Below are 19,900 nucleotides of genomic sequence, written 5' to 3' on the forward strand. Positions count from 1 at the left end.
CCTCTGTTATTCTACTGTGGTGTACAGTGTGTAAATATATATGTAGTTCCTTTTCAAGAGATTTGATGACTACAAATACTGCAATTCATGAAAGCTACAGAATGGGCACAATGTATGTTTTTCTTTTTAACACGGCAAGTGCAACCATAGCCTGTATGTGTGCATATATAGTTGTGTAAAAATTGTGTGTGGTTTTATACTTTTAATTTGAAATAAAAGTATTAACTTCAGGCTAACAAGGAAGTATGGATTGTTTTATTGTAGATCAGCAGAAATCTACTCAGATTTTGAGGGAGTGGTGGGTGGTTTCCTCTCTGTCAGTTCAGAGAAGGTGCATTTAATGAAACAGGGGGAGAGGGCAAAGCAGGGAGACGGACAGTCCAGGGAGCAGCACAGGCTGCTGCCGTCCTGGTGGAACAAGGGCTGGGAGACGGGGTTGGAGGGAGAAACCTGGATAGTGCAGGATTGCACAGAGCATCTACCCGACCACTTTATTTAATTCCTTTTTTCAATATGATTTTTAAAAATTGTCCTTGAAACAGCAATTTCAATTAATACACTGCATCAGTTGCCTGCTGATTTGAAAAGAATACGAAGTTAGTCACTTCTGCTCATTTGAAGAGCAATACATTTTGTGTAAAAAGAGCAACTTCTGTGGCACAATGATACTTACGCAATTCCAACACTGCTGTGTGTGTCACCAGATTTATTTTTTTTCTCAGTTTCGTGTGTTCTTGCTCAAAATACATATTGTAGTTTTTTCTTACTGTCATCTTCACCACGTTTTGCCCAGTGTTCCTGAAGGGAAGGCAACATATTAAAATGTTAATTTTTGCAGTCAAAGAAATACTTACTGCTTCAGCTTTTGTTTCATTTCTTTCTTAGAAGCACCAAATGTTTATAGTAAACTGTTTTATATCTTTCTTGAAATGGGAAGCAGAAGAAATTCAGTTAAGGTATATACTACACAGAATGAAACTGAGCCTTTTCACTACATGCGTAATAGCTGTTAAGATTTCATATAAAAACTGTGACCATGTACCAGAAGATCCATAGATTTATATATTAAAAAAATTAGAATGTTTACCCGTGAAAGGGCAGAGGTATATGGGAAATAAAACTGAATCAAAATTCTTGTGAAGTCATTAGTTTAAGATCTTTATAAGATTTTGGGCATATTTTGTTTTATGCACACCACATGGGGGCTTGCTGGAGAATAGAGACAGACTTTTCTCTGGGAAGAGGGGAAATGCGCCTTACACACTCGAAGTCAAATGCATTTTGGTTTAAAAAGTAAATAAGCATCTGGTCATTTATTTAACCAATACATCTAGTACTGTATGTAAAGGGCTTTTTCCCCCTCTGCGTACTGCTTTCTGCTGCGCTGATGCTAATGTACCTGGAAGGAAAAGGCAGGCCAGGCTGAGGAAGGCAGCGTCAGACAGGGCGGGCTGCCATCTGTCCCACCTGCTGCATTCATCTGTCCATCTGCTTCCTGCAATAGCTCAGTGCGGGCTCCAACAGAAGAACATTCAGGCTGAAAAGAAGGCAGTGTGAATTATTTAGGTAGCTAGTGTAAATAAAGAGAGGGGGAGAGGAGCAAAGGGAGGGGGGTTGTGAGAGGGAGAAAGCACTCTGTTACTCCTAGATGCTTTGGAATGCGTTAATGCATGAGAGCGTTTGATTTGCATATAGATTTAGATGTATAGATCATTGTGGAGATTACAAGCCAATGAGTTTTATCTAGATTTAGATAGCTCTCAGCCTGGTTTGCACATAAAATATAGCCAGTTTCAGGAGGAGAATCTTTGGGGACTTTAAACCTAAGTGAAACTGATGAAATGTAATGCTTTTAGGTATTAATTTAGCAGAAATAAAATATTTCCTTAAAGGGCTTTCTGTGCCCTTTGTTAACCAAGAATTTATAACTACTTTGCATAGTCAGTGCTTTATACACACTGTGTGGTTTTGATTTTGTTATAGTTACATTTGTAGTCATCTGTATTTTATTCTAGGAGGAAAAGTGGTTGCTAAATGCTTTTCCTTTCCCTTCTCCTCTCAGGTTTATCAGTTGACGATTAAATCCAGTCATCAAATAATTTTCCAGCTATCAGTATATAAGTTGTTATATATATGTATATATTTTTTTATATATAAATTGTGCCTACATAAACGTATGTAGAACACTTAAATATTTTTCATTTTTTTTTTAGTGGGAGTGAGCAAACAGAATTTCATATTGTTAGAAGAGCCTCAAAATAACAAATAGGCTTATTTTAAAGTTGCTGCTTGAATTGCAAAATGACCAGCAGAAGGTTTAGACTGTGGTGGATTATTTCTTGATAAAATTGAATTATTTTTAGAAAATATGAAAGCTGTTAGTGTTAGATTTGAGCATAGGAAATTAATTTGTGTCATTCTATTCTAAACACTTTAATAATAGTGGTGTTGTGTCAGATTTTTTTTTTTTTTAATGTGTGAAACATTAGCCCAATGCTGTGTTTAAAAAAAACCCAAAACAAACAAAAAGGTTGGCTTCAAATTAATATTTCCTGATGTCAGATATTCTAATTGCTTTTAGATTTTACATGTCAAACTTTCCTGGGCCAAAGTATAAAACCAGGGTCATCTTAAGAGGAATCCTTGAAACTGTGGGAGAGTTTTGTGTCATTGTTTTGCCTGGTTTTAGATCTGCAGAAGAAAAGGACACAGCATCTTGAAATCCCAACAGCCTGGCCACTTCCCGAAGATTTGCATGAAATTCTGCTGCAGCCTTCAAAGGGATTTGAGTGGATTGAATTCTTTAAGGTTACTCCATGTCAAACCTGTTAAGTTCAATTCACATGCAAAACCCTTTTTACTTTTTTTTTTTTTTTTTTAAGCCAATAAGGCTCTAGCTACTATTAAGGCAACATCGTGTACTTGCAGTAGAACGTCGGTGGTAATGGATCACCCTACTGGCATGTGTAACTGACCAATAATCCACTTTGTCATCTTTCAATTTAAAAGGTTATGTGTCTTCTATCTTCCTCAGATTGAAGAGCATTTCTTTGCAAAATTTGAGATCCTGGAGACTATTTTAAATTATCTCAATCTGTGTGAATATCCATCTTGCATCTAAAATGTGATACCTAAAGTGACTCTTCCGTTAAATGAAGATTAATTTAACCTTTGAAAGCAACTTAAACTGTGCCATTTTAACTTTCCAGGTTCTTCAAGTTCTTGTTCTCCCCGTAGATTGACTCCAGTGTTTTTATGAGCACAGTATATGTTCTGTGGTGAATCAGGAAACAATTGCAGGGGTGGGGAAATGATGAAAATATTTTGTGGTATACAAAAGGATTAGTGGCTACTTCAATTGCAAGAACATGACTTTCAAAAGAAAAGTTTAATTTTTAATTGAAAAGCCAATTGAAGGAATTTGATGCATGTCAAACATTTAGGCCAAAGCATCTAAATATCTAAATGCCATTTGTCGAATTTTTGTAGTGCATCAGCAAGCTGTGAAGGGTGTACCAAATGAAGACACTTTCCCTTAATTAGATATTGTCAGAATAAATGTTATATTAGTAGGAATTTGGGTTATTTAAGGAACATCCAAACATTGTCTGCAGTTGCTTCTCATATGGAGCTTTCTGCTCTATATGAGGTCTGCAAGATTTGCCCTTCATTTTGTGAATGGCTGTGCATTGTTATGCTTTGGTTTGAACACTGCATAGGTTTTTGTAAAATGCTGGCCAGATCCTGGAGCCAGATGAGCTGAATCTTGAAAGCAATTGTGTGTTTATTGCATGGAATCAAATTCATTTGCTTCTACAGTGGCTGCACTGGCACCTGGGTCTTCAGCCTTTAGCCAGGGTGCTGGATTCAAAGTTGTATTCTGCTATCACTCAAACTCACTGAATTTTGCTCAGTTTTAAAGATGTGAGGAGAAAGTAGTATCTTCTCCCTGTACTTTTTCTCATTATGGTGTTTAAATTTTACATTTTATGTTGAAGGAAAGCAGGGCTTTCAGTTATGTTTAAATTAAGACTAGTTGATTTTCGTGAACTGGTAGAGAACAGAATATCTTCCATTGGCCTAAGGTTCCAGCTGCTCCAATTCTTTTAAAAATATACATTAATTAGAACAGGAAAATATATTTATTTTTATTGTTTGCATTTCAACAAAAGAAGCAAGCATCCCATGACATATACTTCATGTTTAGAATGCCCTTTTTTCTAGCAAAAACTGAAGAAGATGCTGCTTAAGTAAAACACTAAATTTTGGGACTTGATCCAGCAAAGCCTCCATGTGTAAGTTGCTTGATACAGGTACTAAATTTCCTGGCTAAGTACTTGGAGGAAAGAGTGGATGTATAATAAACCCTTTCCCCTTGGCCTGGTTCACTTGCATCTTGTACAACAAATATTCAGATTTTCCAAATATAGAAAGCGTTATGATTAAGGAGTACTATGATTAATTACCTTGTGTTTGGATTTTTTTTTTTCCTTTTTTGTTTTAAGCTTTCAGCATCCATTTAAAGATCTGAAGTTGCTCTGACCTATGGTCAGAATTCTTTTTTTTTGTTTCATGACCTCTGAGAGTAACTTTTTGTAAAAGTACCTAAGCCAGGAATGTTTTAGCAGGTAAAAGTTACATGTAGGATACAAAATTTTGTATTTGCGTGTAAATTCATAATTGTGCATCTAGAATTCTTTATTGATAACACTTAAGCCACTCAGGGTGTGCAGAACTTGCAGCTTTTAATACTGATGCCTTGTAGTATTAATCTGGCTGTTTACAGTGTTATTAATTATATGGCCCAAGTAGCACATACTGGTATTTATGTTGCTCTTTGATAGTGTTCCATAAAGCACGCTGTGCTTGCAGGTTAATGAATTGTGGTGATATACACATTTTCCATGTGTTAGTATTAATATTTGGGGAGGTAAAGTTAGTATTTTGCTGAGGGAGTAAAGGTGATGAAAAGGCTATGTAGATGCCTGAATTCTATTTTCTTTGGCACTAACAACTTGGTTATTGAGACTATTGTAAATATCTCATTGAAGAATATAGCCATGTTGCAAGAATTACTTATTTGGGTTGTCTGGCAGGACGGTTCCTCTGGCAAAAGGGTGATTTGCTGTCATATTTCTATAGAGTATTGGAATAAATATGAAAAGCTTGCATTGGTAGTACTAGCTCAAGGTGAAAAATAAGAAATCTGGCTAAAATTTTTTGGCTTTAACAATTTTAGATTCTAGTAACAAAACCAGAGGAGGTAGTCCTTCTTCTTCTTGTTTATATTTGTTGTTGATGGTGCCTGAATGGAAAGGAGAATGGACGGGAGCAGGGCAGAAGGAGAAAGGTTAAATGGCAGAGAGGTTAAATTGCTTCAGTGACAGATTCTTTCCAGAAAGGTATTGAGTTGTTTTAAGGATTAGTTTGGGAAAACCTGAATTGAACCCACTTCTCTACTGTTCATGTATTGCATTGCTAATGTTGCCAGTTTCTTTACTAAAAACAAAATTTACGTTCCAAAATGTGTAGAGAGCACTGGGGACATTTTAAAAAGCCAAGCAAAACACCTTAAGTTTCATCAGCTGCAAAACTAGTTGGAGTTTTAACTGTGTTATTTTTTTTGTGAGATTCTTAAAACACGAGAGCAGATTATTAAAAAATGCGTATATTTGATTCTTATGATTGTGGCCCAAGACCAGAGAATTGTTTCAGAAATAGTTATCAGTGATCTAAGGGGAGATGTAGTTCCTCGGTTAAATGAGTCTGTGTTCCTGATAGAGTTCTGTCATAGCAGCAATGAGGTTCTTACAGTAAGAATCTTGCATGCTATCAGGTAGTCTTAAACATTTTCATTTGGAAAAACCTTACCATATGAGCTGGTAGTCCAGGAGGATGTGTGCACAGTCCCTCTTCAGAAAAAACCCGCTCAATCTGTTTCAGACGAGTTCCCCGAAAGATGGTTTAAATCAACTGATTGAGCTGGTTTTCTCTCTTGAGGTGATATTTTATTTATATGATAAAATGCTTGAAAAGTGATTAATTTGTCAGGGGAACATCTTGTTACTGTAAATTTGCCGAATGTGTAATAAAATTGCCATAACACAGATGGGAAAATGAAGATCTTTTAAAATGAAATAACTGAGCAGTCTGCCTACATTTTCAGCACTTAAAATTAACTTAGTTAAATTTCTTTGTAATTTCTACCCCTGGAAGAATGCAGGCGGGGGAAGATACGTGGCAAATGTGGTGTGAATTTGTATGTGCACTGGGTGGAGGGGAAAGGGAGTGGGTGCGTAGTTTTCCTTCTGCTTCAGAAGGGACTGATACACTTACTAAATTTCCTTGGGTTCCTTGACTGACTGAATTTTTAGAAATTAATATATACAGGTCGGATACTCCTTCCCAGTAGCAGAGAGTTTAAGCAGAGGGGACCTTTGTGAGCAAGGACCTCAAGTCAGTAAGATGCAGATAAAGTGCTTTTGTGCTAGTTCATGCAGGATTGCTTTCAATTGACAGTTAAATAGTGTAATACACTTCTTAGTCTTTATAGCAATCTCTTATTGTATGGAATATAATTTAGATTATGTAAGTCAAAGGAAGGAATACCTTACCTGTCTCTGAGTTGCAGCGTGTTACAAGTGAAAATAGCATTAGTGAAGGAACAGTGCTTTTTATTAATACATTTTACTACTGCCTGTCCATCTGTCCACTGGAATGAGCCACTTATCATGCTTCTGTGTTTTTCGCTTTCAACTTAAAGAATTATGAAAGGAATATTCCATTTTTCGTGGCCTTTTATGACAGGTAGACTGGAGACTATGGTCATTTGGATTAAAAACATATCCATCACCACAAGCTGACAGGTTATTATTATGTCTTCTTTGAATATATGAATTTTATCCCTACATGTTGGAAGTCTAAGAATGGGAACTTTTTATATAAATAATTATCCTAGTAGTGATGTACTGCATACTGTTGCCATATTTTTTCAGTTTTACAGCATTCTTGGCCTTATCACCCATAACATAAATCTTAAGCTCTCATATTTAATACAACCTGTGGGATAACCATGCCTGTATAATGTACAGTCAGCCAATCACACATCATCATTTGACTATCAATATTTGTTGTCCTGTGACGGATGTTTCAGTTGATGGCCCATTTTGGATTTGACAGTATGTTTGATGCAGCCATCCAGGGGCAGATGAGAGTGGCCTCCTTTAGGTGTTCGTGCTGATCTCCACAAAAAACCTCAGTTTATTGAGCTTCCACCTACGGGCAGTTAAAGTTTTGAACATATTGGTGTTGCTTTGGCTGCTTATAGTTTATTTTTTAGAACTCTAGGCTATTCATTCCATAAAGTGATGGTAATATAAAGACTCAGTTGCTATCAGACCATTTTAGTATGTAAAGAACCAGCGAAGGAGTGAAGCAGATTCACTGTATATTCCAGGCAGATGCTTAGTGAAATGCAGATGGATTTTTATTCCAGAGCACAGTCCTGTCATGACATAAAATGTGAAATTATCAGTTACTGTACTCCCATTAACTGATCAGGGCTGATACTCAAGTTTGCTGAGCACTTTGAACTTGTGCTTAAACTAGTGTGGCACAGAACTTCTCAGGATCAAACCTCTGTGTTAGTTTAGTTTAATGCTGGAATACAATGCCCTCCTTACACTGGTCTTTCATTGCTTGCCCAAGCACAGTTGACTTAAGCAGGACTTTTAGATCCACCAGGAATAAATATTTGATCCAGACATTATACTGTTGACATAATTGAAGCAAGTTTGTCATTAAAATGCAGCTGAAATATGGAGTTACTAATGCTGATCTGTTCATGTAAAGCTTTTCTTGGACCAGTCTCTCAATGACTTCTTACACAAAGGCAACCACGGGTTCAGCATGCAATAATGGCAGCATATTGATATGATTGCTTTATAATTGCAAGTAGCATCATCCATGTTCTGAATGTAATAATTGGGCTGGTATACATTTGTTACTTTAGACATTTTTTCTTGAATATGCTGTATTTCCTTCTTTACTCCCTGTGACTCCCACCAAAATAGAAAGCAAAAGATAAAAGAGTAGAAACCATATCAGGACTTTGTGAAAAGCTCATCCTGCAAACTTGATGGAGTCATGCAAACATGTTAAAAGTGAAAGCTCTTACTTTCTGACCTTTTCTGCTTATATCCGGAGGCAAATCTCTGACATGTAAACCCAATGGCATGAATAGGTTTGCATTACACGTAGTAGTATGTGAAGAACAAGGAACTGTGAAAAGCCAAAGGTTTTTTTATTTATTTGTAAAAATCAGTAATCGCACATTAAAACCGAAGACAGAATAGAAAAGATTTATGCTTTGTGTGTTTTCCTTCTATAAATTCTCTGATTTATCTCAGCATGTGATGGATTTGTTCATCAGTACCATACCCAAGTAACATACTTAGCTATTAGTTTTGCCTGTTTTTGATTTCCAGTGCTTCCAGAATCAAGACAGATGAAGTGTAAGATTTCAAAGGAAGAGGTTCTTTTTTCTTAGAATTTTTCAGACTTTTTAGAAGGGTGTGTTGCGACAGGACAAGGGATAATGGTTTTAAACTAATAGAGGGAAGTTTCAGGCTAGTTATGAGGAAGAAATTTTTTGCAGTGAGGATGGTGAAACACGGCCCAGGGTGCCCAGAGAGGTGGTAGATGCCCCATCCCTGGAGATGTTCCAGGCCAGGCTGGACGGGGCAATGAGCAACCTGATCTGGTTGAAGATGTCCCTGCTCATTGCAGGGCGTTGGACTAGATGAGCTTTGAAGGTGTCTTCCAACCCAAACTATTCTGTAATTCTATCTATGATTTACAGATATTAAGGGACTTTATAGTGTAGAAATAGAAATGTTGTGCATTAACAGACAGAGCTCAGATCAGTCAAATGCTTTAGTGTAAAAAAGAAAATAATAATAATAAATATATATACTGCTATGCCCTCTGAGCCCTTTGATGTCAGTGTGGTTTTCTTTGGGTGAAGTAGGTCATGGTAATCCACTTGCATCTTGCATATCAGAGTATCAGGACCTTAGACCCTCTGAAATCCCAGGCTGGGCTGGAGAATAACACTATTAGCTAGTAGAAATTTGCAGAGCTTCTGAGTTGCTGTGTCTATTCCCCTGTACCCAAGGTTTTGACCCACAATGAATGGCAGATGTGCTGTAGTTGGAACAAATTTGATTTTGGTTTGGTTTACCTGCTCTTCCCATTAAAATAACAAACCCAACACCGTTTATAAAACTACCCACATGATTTAAGTGACTGGAGAATCAAGCAGTGATATTGCAGGAGGAGACTTCTTCAGAATTCATGTACATCTTTAGAACCGATGTCTCTTTTCGTAGATGTTTCACAGCAGTTACAAATTTGTAATATTTTCTTTTGCCAAGAATTTGGTTATGCATTAGTGTTTCATATATTGAAAACTAGCAGTCCTTTTTGCTTTTTGTGGAGTAGTACTGTTCTATCAAAGTATATTTTTTCTTGGTATTGTCTGCCTCTTACGTTTCAAATCCTTAAAAAAAATTAAATGCATAAAAACCTTGGGCTGTTCACAGCTACACATTGTTCACACATTACCCTGCGTGCTGGCTAAAGCCATTTTGCCATAGGCTTTATTTTTGGAAAGGCTACACAGAAAGAAATCTGGATTATTTTAACAGAAAAAAACAAACATTTTAATGTAGGAATAAGAAGAGATTTAATTTAGCCTTAAAATAAGTTTTCCATTTAGAAAAATAATATATTTAAAAAGAAGAAGAGTCTAATTTCTGGAAGTTCAAGGCAAGTTCCCTTCTGAGAAATAAATAATCAGACTTCCAAGGCATGTTTTCATCAAAGCCATGACGGGGGTGGGGGGGAATAGAAAGGCAAAATATGGTGGATTGGGATTCCCCAAGACCTTGGTTCTGTTCCATGCTGTGTAAAAGGGAGGTAGTGGTACTGCCAGGAAATGCGGTTTAAGGTCTGTGTTAAAATCAATACGTAAATGATGAACATTATTAATAAGTAGTAACATAATGTTATTAGTAGTAATATTTGTCTAGGTCTTTTTTTTCCTTGGTGCGTTGATTTTGAGAGGACCTGGTCAAGGTGTCTTATGTGGGTGCAAGAGCAAAGCTGAGTCACCCCTGGACGCAGCAGATGCGGGACTGCCGGTCTGCAGACGCGTTGCCGCAGGAACCGCCTCGGCCTTTGCTTCGTTTCCAAGTCCCACAAAAATGATTGGGATTTTTGTCGGCATCACACAGGTCAGAGTAGACCATGGCACTTAGGAGACTGTTCTAAACCTCTTTCACTTTTTGTCCCTACTTTTTGGTTTCCTACAGGCATTTGCATCTCGTCATTTGAAAGAAATATTTTCTTTGGCGTAGAATCTTACATTTCACTCCTTTTAGTTTCCTTAGCAAAAATACAGTTTCAAGCTTTCAATATGAGACCGTGACAAAGTGATTTTATAGCCAGTACTGAAAGGGACTAAACTTGACAACAATTGTATTTTATGACAACCTCTGCTTTCATGTCCACAGCCTACTTTTCTGTCGTCAGCTGTGATTTTTATGTTTTTTTTTTTCTCTTTTTCCTTTCCCCTCCTTCCCCCATGACTTGTTTCAAACGTGAGCAATTCTGTATGTCTGCACTGACTGGAAACAAATCCTTTTACCAGAAGTGCATTTTAATGGGCAGCATGCTTCACTTAAGTCACCAGAACCTTAGCTGTATAATAATCAATTTTTTTACCAACCCAGAACCAAAGCTGTTTCTTGAGAGTGATGTTCATAAGAGTAGTGGAAGAATTAGTATTACAGAACTAAACCAGATTAGGAGGGAATGTGAATTAGATTTGGTAACAGATGGTGCCGTGGAAATTAAAGGTGCTTTGCGAATGGAAGCGACAGCAGCTTGCCTCTTTTCCTCTCCTGTCTCTCTCTTTCATGCGCTTGATAGACGGGTATAAATCACAACAATCCCGTCTTGACAGCCAATTTCGAGAATTTGATCTGGTTAAAGACATGGCTTTCCTGCTCCACTCACTGAAACCGGCTGCTATTTTATTTTTATACAGCACCTTGTCATATTTAGGAAAGTGGAATCACCTGCCTTCCTTTAATGAAATTTTCTTTAATTACAGTTTTAGCTCTTTAGTGTTAATTACTTTTCCATTCAGCCTGAGTTCTCAGGCTGTCTCATAGGAATGTATTTCTCTCCCCCACCCCACCTCCCTGCTCTATTCACGCATATGCTTTCATTTTTCTAAAGATGCTTTTCATTGTTGGAAGTTGTTGTCAGATCCATTATAATTAGATCCTAATTATCAAAATCATCATTATTGTGTAGGAAGAGGAAGCATTGTAAACAACCGTTAAAGTTATAGGATCTTATTTGACAGAGGAGAAACCTATCAGGATATACGTGAATAATAAACAAGGAAACAGAAAGCCCCACTAAAAACTCTGTCTTGGAAGCATGTAAAGATCTGGATAGCAAAAGCTCTCCTTGGAAGGAAAATCCACCCAGGTCATCTCTCCATGCTTATTTCCCCAGTCTCTAATCCCACATTTTTCAGAAAAGATGAGAATAAAATTCCCCTGCTTCAGTTTGCTTATGTAAATATTCATCTTTGCACCTCTCATTCAGGTGTCCAGATATAAAAATCACTTTTCTGATGTGTGTCAGGATCGGCTTATAGTTGACTTAATACTCGCACTTTTTTGCTTTTAAAGCAGCAAGTGTAAGTGAAGAGACTGCTGTGATGCATGGAGACGTAGAGTTGCTTTTGCCGCACACTGGAAGTCCTCAGACTGAAAGAGAAAAATGATGGATTGCATCTAAAAAAAAAAATAAATAAACCCCTCTCAAAGTATGAGAAGATCCTTAGAGCTGGCAACTAACAGTTGGTAGAAATAAAGCTTCCTACTGGCAGTCAAATGAAATGTAGTAACAACTCAACGACTCCCTGCTGCTAGCTGACAGCATGGTGTAACACACTGGGACAAACATTCACTTAAACACTGATTGCAGGAAAACGTCATTTTCCAACTCGCCAAGTAGCTTTTTGGTTGCCTGTGCGTGTGCATGTGTACGTGTGTGGGGGATTTAAACCGGTGGCGTGTGGCTGGGAGGAAAGGACGCAGGAGCCCGCTGAGTGAGGGGGTGGGAGATGGATCACTTGCTTTAGAAGTTTTAGTCCTGAGTCTTTTAAGACGCTCACTCTCTGATACTATTTCTGGTATGTTCTTTCTAATCACTTCGCCAATTTAACAGAGCTCAGCTGGCAAATTACAATTCTGTTACAAATCTGCAGAAAATCGGTGGGGGAGCTGGGTGGGGAGACAGGTGCGTGGTGTGCGCACACCTACATGCTGCCTTTCAGCCACGGAAGGAATCGCTGATAGAAATTGTGAAAAATCTGATGATGCAAACTTTGACTCTCTCTTGAGACTGAAGGCATTTTTTTGTCTTCATTTTCCTGTTGGAAAGTGATGAATGACAGCTATGTCTCTCTGATCTGTAGTACAGGCTTTCTGACTGGTGCAAGTAACTGCTTTTGATGCTGTAATCATTTCAATATAATCCCTCTTTAGAAAGGCTGTTATGTTACTGAATAAACCTTTACTTATTTTTGTAGTTTTGTATTTTTCTCCCTTGAAGTAGCTGAATGTAGCATTTTCTTTTCTCTTGCTATTCCAGTTGGTTTCTCTTAATAAAAAGAATCCTCACAATTAATCATTAGATGACTCCTTGACACTTCACACTATGCCCTCTGGGGGCTGGAGACATCAGGTGGACTCCACCTGATACCACTGGAGTATAACGACAAGGAAAACGATGTTCCATCACAGAAAAACACCTAACTTCTTAACCAGAGATTTGCTATCTTCCAGCATGTGATGTGAATTAAAATCGTTAAGGCTGCATTTTGAAAATAGAGATATAAAATCTTACTCTTCCTGATCAATATACTGAATTTCATATGAAGAAACTTGGCTGTCATACTTGTGATACCACAGACAGTTGAAACTGTTTGAAGTCTCTTAGTGGGAGTTTGTGCAGCTCTCCAGGCACTGAGGAGCTGACTCATTTGAGGCAACAAAAAAGATGTAACATTAGGCTAGAGACCAGTAAATGACAGAAAGGAAGTCGTAAAGTTTTCTGATTATATGGTTGTAACCCAAACAATAGGCATGTTCTAACTATGTAAAAATGTTAGGAAACACAGGAGAAAAAGAGAAACCTAAAAATTAAGTGGGAATATGCAGTATTTACTGAGGTTTAAGTTGTACCAGAACCATAGTATGTACACAAAATACAAAATTATACATTTTTGTATAACTTTCAGGCATTCGAGAATAATTTTCATTTTAAGTGCCATCTACTTCTTGTGTTCCCTTCTCTCCAGTGTTTGCCTTTTTTTTTTTTTTTTAAAAGTACCTGAAAACTTAATCAGCGTACCAAAAAAGCATCTTTTCCTGCTTGTAATACATGAAATCTGTAGAAGCAGGCAAATTTTTCTGCAGGAAATTTTCTGTGGTGATAGCCTGCTAGTAGTAGTGCCTAGCACAGTTAATAAGATATTTGTTGCATACACACATGCAACAATAAAGGTCGATTTTGTGTGGTGGTGTTTGGATTTTTTTTTTTTTTCTTTTAATGTCAGTTTTAATTTTTGCTTTTCAGTTGGAGTTTGGTTGGTTTGTTTGTTTTTGTGTGTTGCAGTCACATATATTGGATGCCTTGCACTACTGTGTTACTGAGGGTGGGTAAATCTTCAGATGTCTGGTGTTTTGGCTCAAAGGTGCAAGGATTTTGAGCATTCTTTCTTGTTCACTTTTTGTTTCCAAAAGTGTACCTGATGTAAAGAATAATCATTTTGCAGTCTGAAAAGATTTGAATTCTGTTGGCTATAAGTGCTTCAGCTTTTAAGTTCAGAAGAGTAATGTTACGGTCTGTCAAACCGTAGGATCTGTATGCTGCAGAGCTTGTGCATGTCTAAGGATACATTTAATTAAACCAGCATTAGTGCATCTATGCAGACTTATTAAAACACTTAGTTTGTCTCAATAATATTGATTAAATAGCGGTAGTTTGTTTAAGTGTATTTTTGCTATTACTATATTACTTCCAAGTAATCAGCATAATAGTTATCATCAGTGAAATATCACGTTAGTTGTGAAGTAATGCCATAAGAATTGATTTAGACTTGGCAGGAAAGGAAGGCTTTCTGTCATATAGTGCCAAAGCCTGATTTGGATTATTAGAATGAGAGTTTTAAACATAATTTCTGTTTGTATAAGCAGGGTGTGTTTTATAGGCTTATAGGTTATTCCATACTCTGAGTATCCATTATATCAAGGAACACCTCAGACAGTTAATTGTGCAAAACATCATGTAAGTAATTACACAGTATTATTATGCATTTAACAGTTTTATTGATTTGCCAGTTGCTCACTTACAGTATTTAGAGCTATAAACAAGAGATGCTCACCCTCAGTTGAAATAGGTCCAAGGAAATGAGCTAAAGACAAATGACACTAGTATGCATTGTTGCATCAGATGTAATCCTTAAACGTAGAAGCTGTCAACAGTGATAATTTGCAACACATTTGAGTATCTCAGGATCATTTCCTTCTTGTTAACAAAGTTTATCAACCAGGAAGCACAGGGAATCAATGTGAAATAGAAAGGGAAGCAATAATGAATATTTTTATACTGTAGGAGAAGGAGGAGAGGGTAAAATAATTCCTTCTCATTTTGGAGGGCCTGCAGTAGTTGCAAGTCAGCCACTTGAAAATTGTATTTTTCAAAAGCAACACAAAAAAAGACAAACAAAGTGCAGCCTCTCAAATTAAGTGCAAATGTGAAGGGCCCAGATAATGGCTTGTTTTGTTAAACTAAAGATGACCAAGCAGCAGCGCAGTCTTCCGCTGCCCTGTGTGTAGGAGGCACTTTGGCAGAGCTTGGGAGAGGCATCCAGCACAGTAATAGCTGCTTGGGAAGCTGGATCCTCTGTCAGCAATCGTCAGCTAACTCAGGCCGCTGCCGCCACTAACAACATGATGGCTTCAAGCATTGCAGCTTCTGTTCCGCTTGCTAGTGGCTATGACAGTTGCTCTGGAAGAAGTCATTGGCTTGCTTTACTTTCTCTTACTAAGGTGGTGATGAAGGTTTCAAGAAAACATAAAGAAGAAATTACAAAAAACAATGAAACATTCAGCATTTGTTTAAACAACCAAACCCACCACAGCCATTCTGTTTTGCACAGGGTACTCTTTCCTGCATGGTTGTACGTAAAGACCTAATGCATAAACAGTTGTGTTTTTGCATGCATAGAAGATCAGTAATACTTCACAATTAATGATCTCATCCACTGGGTTAACCAAGCAGGCCTTACAATATTTCTTATTAAAAGAAGAAATCCTTTCTTTTCCTTCCCCCAACTAAGCCAGTGCACCTTAATGCAATGATGATATGTTAGACCCAGCAGTTGTCAAAGCATCGTATTACTGTGATGCCATAATGACACCCTGTCTCTGTAAAGTAGTCATGTTTTCTCAAATCACACGTTGCACCGTTGATTTCTGACATGACACTTCATTCAGTCACTTTCCTTTTCTTCGGCATCTCCATTCTCTGACAATAGCAGCTGGTGCCCATTTTCCTACTAAGTGATTCACATTTTGCCACTTTACTAGAGTGCAATTAGCTGAAGGAAAAAAAAAAAAAAGCTCAATGCAAAGCAGTTCAGCTAAAGTTGTTACTCAGGTCTTTAACAGAACCTGGTGAAAGTCGTGGGGTGTTGTCATAGGCATTGGTGCAAGAAGCAATGTTTTCATTTCTTTCCACACAAATATTTTTTTCCTCTTATGCTCAGAGAAGCAGAGTATGGGAAATCACTGGTACATGCCTCAGTATTTTCTGTCTATTGATTTTGGTGCAGACCTGTGAAATGATACTGAAAGTAAGTACAGTATTTGAGAGGAAATGCCTTTACGGTCAAAGCAAGGAGCTGGCTTCCATTCCTGACTCTGCTACAGTCTTGCTGTGTCACTGAGACAAAGACTTTCTTTCATGCATTGGTTTTCATAGTTTAAATATGAGGATAACAAGTTAAGACCTTTTTGTTTGACATCTGTGTGAGTTGGAGGAATGTAGTGGAGGAAAATCAGATGGATTGCACTGTTAGCGTAAAAAGTACCTAGGTGTGCATAATAACAGCTGCCTTGCTGATGCTCCCACGTAATAGCTGTCATTAAAAATGTCAACTGCTAATAACCTATTCTGACATTTATGGAAATAGGGTAATTCTCTCTTCGAGAAAAGAAAAACTTCATGTGTAGGTGAAAGTGGACTTTTGTGCTGGTCTATAGTAAAGGTGCTCACACTAATTATTGTGACTAATTATAACTGTCTCTGAAACCTCCAGTGCAGCTCTGAAGTAGCAAATGATGCTGTAAGCAGAGCTCTTCCTACTTGAAAACTGAGCAAGAAATGTATTAACAGATTATGAAATACTGGCATGTTGTTTTGACCTCCTTTAGGTATGCGTAATAAGCGAGATGAGGGAAAAGTAACATTTCAAACCAGTTGCATGTATGGGTGGAATATGAAGAGCTACCAGTGGCTCGAATGGGAAAGCTTTCTTTTTTAAGGCTATATACTGTAATCAGATGCAGTTAATTTTTGCACTCCAATTGTATATTGATACTGATTTAGCCAGTGTCAGCACTGTCAATATCATTAGTCATGTGGCAGGTAGATGGAAATATGAGTGTGATTGCATTAATAAATTCTTAATATATTCAACCTTTCATAAGCGCATAGCATGACAATTTATTCGCTATTGTTTAAGACCATTATAAAGCAGGAGTTCCATATTGAAGTACTTTGTCATTGTACCTTTCTGCCAACAGTGACTGGATCCAGATCGTACTTAAATGAAAAGATTGTGAAGTAAATTTAGTAGAGATGTGAAGAGTCACACTATGTATTGCACATTACTCAAGGCTTGCAGCATCCTTTATAGTTTCTCTTGTATATGGGCATAGAAATGCTTCTAGAACAGACTAGTTACTTTCCCTAAAGTTATTGAAAGGAAAATTTATCTGAGAGCTACCAGTTGTTAGAGAACGTAGCTGAGAACAGCCCACCACAAATGAAGCTGCCATTTATTTGACTTCAAATCTAGTAAAGAAAAAAAAACAAAACAACCCCACCAAGGCTTTAAAATAAATACTGTACGTTTTTATACGACACATGTTATTTCTATTCATAAACCTTAACTAAATTTAGATTTTTATTAATCCAATGTGACCTGAAAATTTTGCATTAACAGCACAATGTGGAATTGGGCTTATTCTCTTTGAATGCAGATAAAGCCATCATCTCGAAAATAGCTCTTTCTGACAAAAAGGTGTTCTTTTGAAATAAAGTCTTATTCACTACATTCCTCTTAGAGTTAATGTGAATTTTAGTGCCTCTAATTTTAGATTGAAGTGAGGTCTAGAATAAAACCCACTGGCTGACAATTGAATTTATAGATAGTTGTGAATATTTCAGGCTTGAATAATAGAGCTGTAGAATTTCAGACACAGAGAGGAAGAGAGAATTAAGCTCCGACTGTAGTTTTAGACTATAATGCAATGGTGTCTAGGAATTCTTCAGTATAACAAGCTAGCTAAGTAGTAATTAGGAGGGAACTGAGGGAGGGATTTTACAGAAGTCTAGCTTAGGCATTATTCCAAATGTTCAGCATGATAATTTAATGGTGGTCCCACCTGCCATCCCTATAAGATGGCTCTTGAATTACTTTCGTTCAGATGTGCTTCAGCAAGGCAGGAGTGAAAGCAGTAGGTGTCTGTTGCCCATCCACAGGCAGTACCCAGCCTTGTCTCTGGTTCGTCTTCGGGGAACTGAGGAAGTTTGTGTCAGTCAGGCACTGTTGTGGGTTTTTTTGGAATGGTTAATGATTTAACTGCGTTTGTGCTTTGCCAGCATGCACCAATCCAGTCTGTACTGTGACAGCTGTAACTAAAAGCAGCTCTGTCTTGGTCAGTACCAGAAACTGCTGCTTCAGAAGCATCAGCAGACTGGCTTTAGCCTAAGTAACACTGGTGATCAAGATTTTAATGCTTATAGAACTGAGATTATGTTTTGGTTCTGACCGCTTAGAGTGGGAGGCATCCACTTTTTCGCTGGTTAAGACAACATGCATTTGGACAACTAATTAATTGCAAATGGTTTTTCTAAGAAGGGAAGGGTGACATTCGAGCTCATTATTGCACAAATTAGAGAAAAAAAAAAAAGGCAGTGAGAGTATTCAGCAAGAATGTGCCATCACGCTGGTTATGACAGACTATAGATAGTGACTCCTATTGCTGCATTTTGAGACTTATTATGTGGAGTCTCAGCAGCAGGGACATGAAAGAGACCAAGTACCTGTTTAGTCAATAAAAGGACCTTAGTGTATAGAAAAGTAATGTAAAAAATAAGTTGGTAGAATGTGAAAGTTAATTAATGTTTTTAATCATACCTGTATAAAATTCCGTGTCAGGGAAAGAGGAGAGACAGAGAGACACCGTGTTTTAGTACCCTAATAACTTCTAACTCTAGTCTAAGATCATAATGTATGTGAGAGCAGTCCAGTAATTATAAGGTAATAAGTGGAGTGGTGGTGTAAGTGCTCTAAATTAAAAGGAATTCGCAGAGCTGCTGTAAGTCAGTGCCGACCCGCTTGCTTTCAAATGTTGACTTGAGAAAAGTGCTTAGCCCAGAGTGCAAGTAGAGAGACAAGAGAGAGCTATCTATTAATTACAGCACTCATTAACAGCGACGGCTACAAGGCAGCAGATGCAGAAGAAAAGGCACACGCTACTGCAGGCTGGCAAGGGGATTTTCCCCCCTCCAGTTCTTGAGGAAAGGACAACACAAGCAGGTGGTCCAATGTAATAAGATATTTTCATGGCTTTAACCTTCCCATTTCCTTGGTTTATTTGCTGACACCAGATAGCTTGCTCCTTCCACCTCCCTCAAATAAGTCCTGATTTTAAGTTTGGAGGGTAACATTTCTGCACATCAGCCTGGCTGTCTTCCAAACTCGTGTGTTGTTTGTTTTCAATAGAATTTTACAGTAAAAATTACAACAACGGAGAGGACCTAAATAAAATCTGTGAGCACTGATTTTAGGGTAAATCTCATGCTAAGCTTGTGTCTTTAATGAAGGGTCAGGCGTTGATCTCAATTTCCCTCGTAAAAAGGAAGCCAATTCTCTGGATTTGTGTCTCTTTTCTGTTGTTGAATTTGATTCTAGATCTTGAAGTAGAAATTGATTTTATTCTTTTACTTTTTTTTTTTTACATACCATGAAAAGGTGAAAAATCAAACACAAGATCTCAAAAATTATTTTAGAGTGTTAAGTCATTCTAATTGTCTGGGCTTATGCATTTGCTTTGAAAGCATGAATGCATAGCTCCAGGTGGGTGGCCTTATAGGGTAGTTGCTTTTCTACTGGTAATGTTTCTAGAGAAATGCTCATAACTGTCATCTGTACTTTGTCAGCTTCTGTCAGAAAAATGCTGGCTATGCCATTTGCTACTGTGGTCTCAATCAGAGCTGTAGAACACGAAGATAGTATCTGATTCAGAGCTTTCTAATTACTATTTTTGTTCCTTGTTCTCCCCAAAATACTCCCAAAAATAAATAATAAAAAACTTATGGACGTAATAGACAAAATGTTTTGGGGTTTTTTTCCCCCCTGTAGAAGGTACTAATTTGTCAGATCAAATGTTATTTGGTTTTATTTCAGATGCTTTATTCTGAAAATGTGAGAACCTAGAAGACAGAATCTCACCTTCTGAAA

The 19,900-nt window shown here is 37.5% G+C and overlaps 1 protein-coding gene across 12 annotated transcripts in view; it reads left to right on the plus strand.

Annotated features, from left to right (window-relative positions):
* The window catches only part of ESRRG (estrogen related receptor gamma), a 404,778-nt gene that overhangs the window by 257,660 nt on the left and 127,218 nt on the right, over positions 1-19,900 (plus strand). The window lies entirely within an intron of this gene.

This window comes from Streptopelia decaocto, assembly GCF_964273445.1.
Source record: "Streptopelia decaocto genome assembly, chromosome: 3".
NCBI classification, from domain to species: Eukaryota; Metazoa; Chordata; class Aves; order Columbiformes; family Columbidae; genus Streptopelia; species Streptopelia decaocto.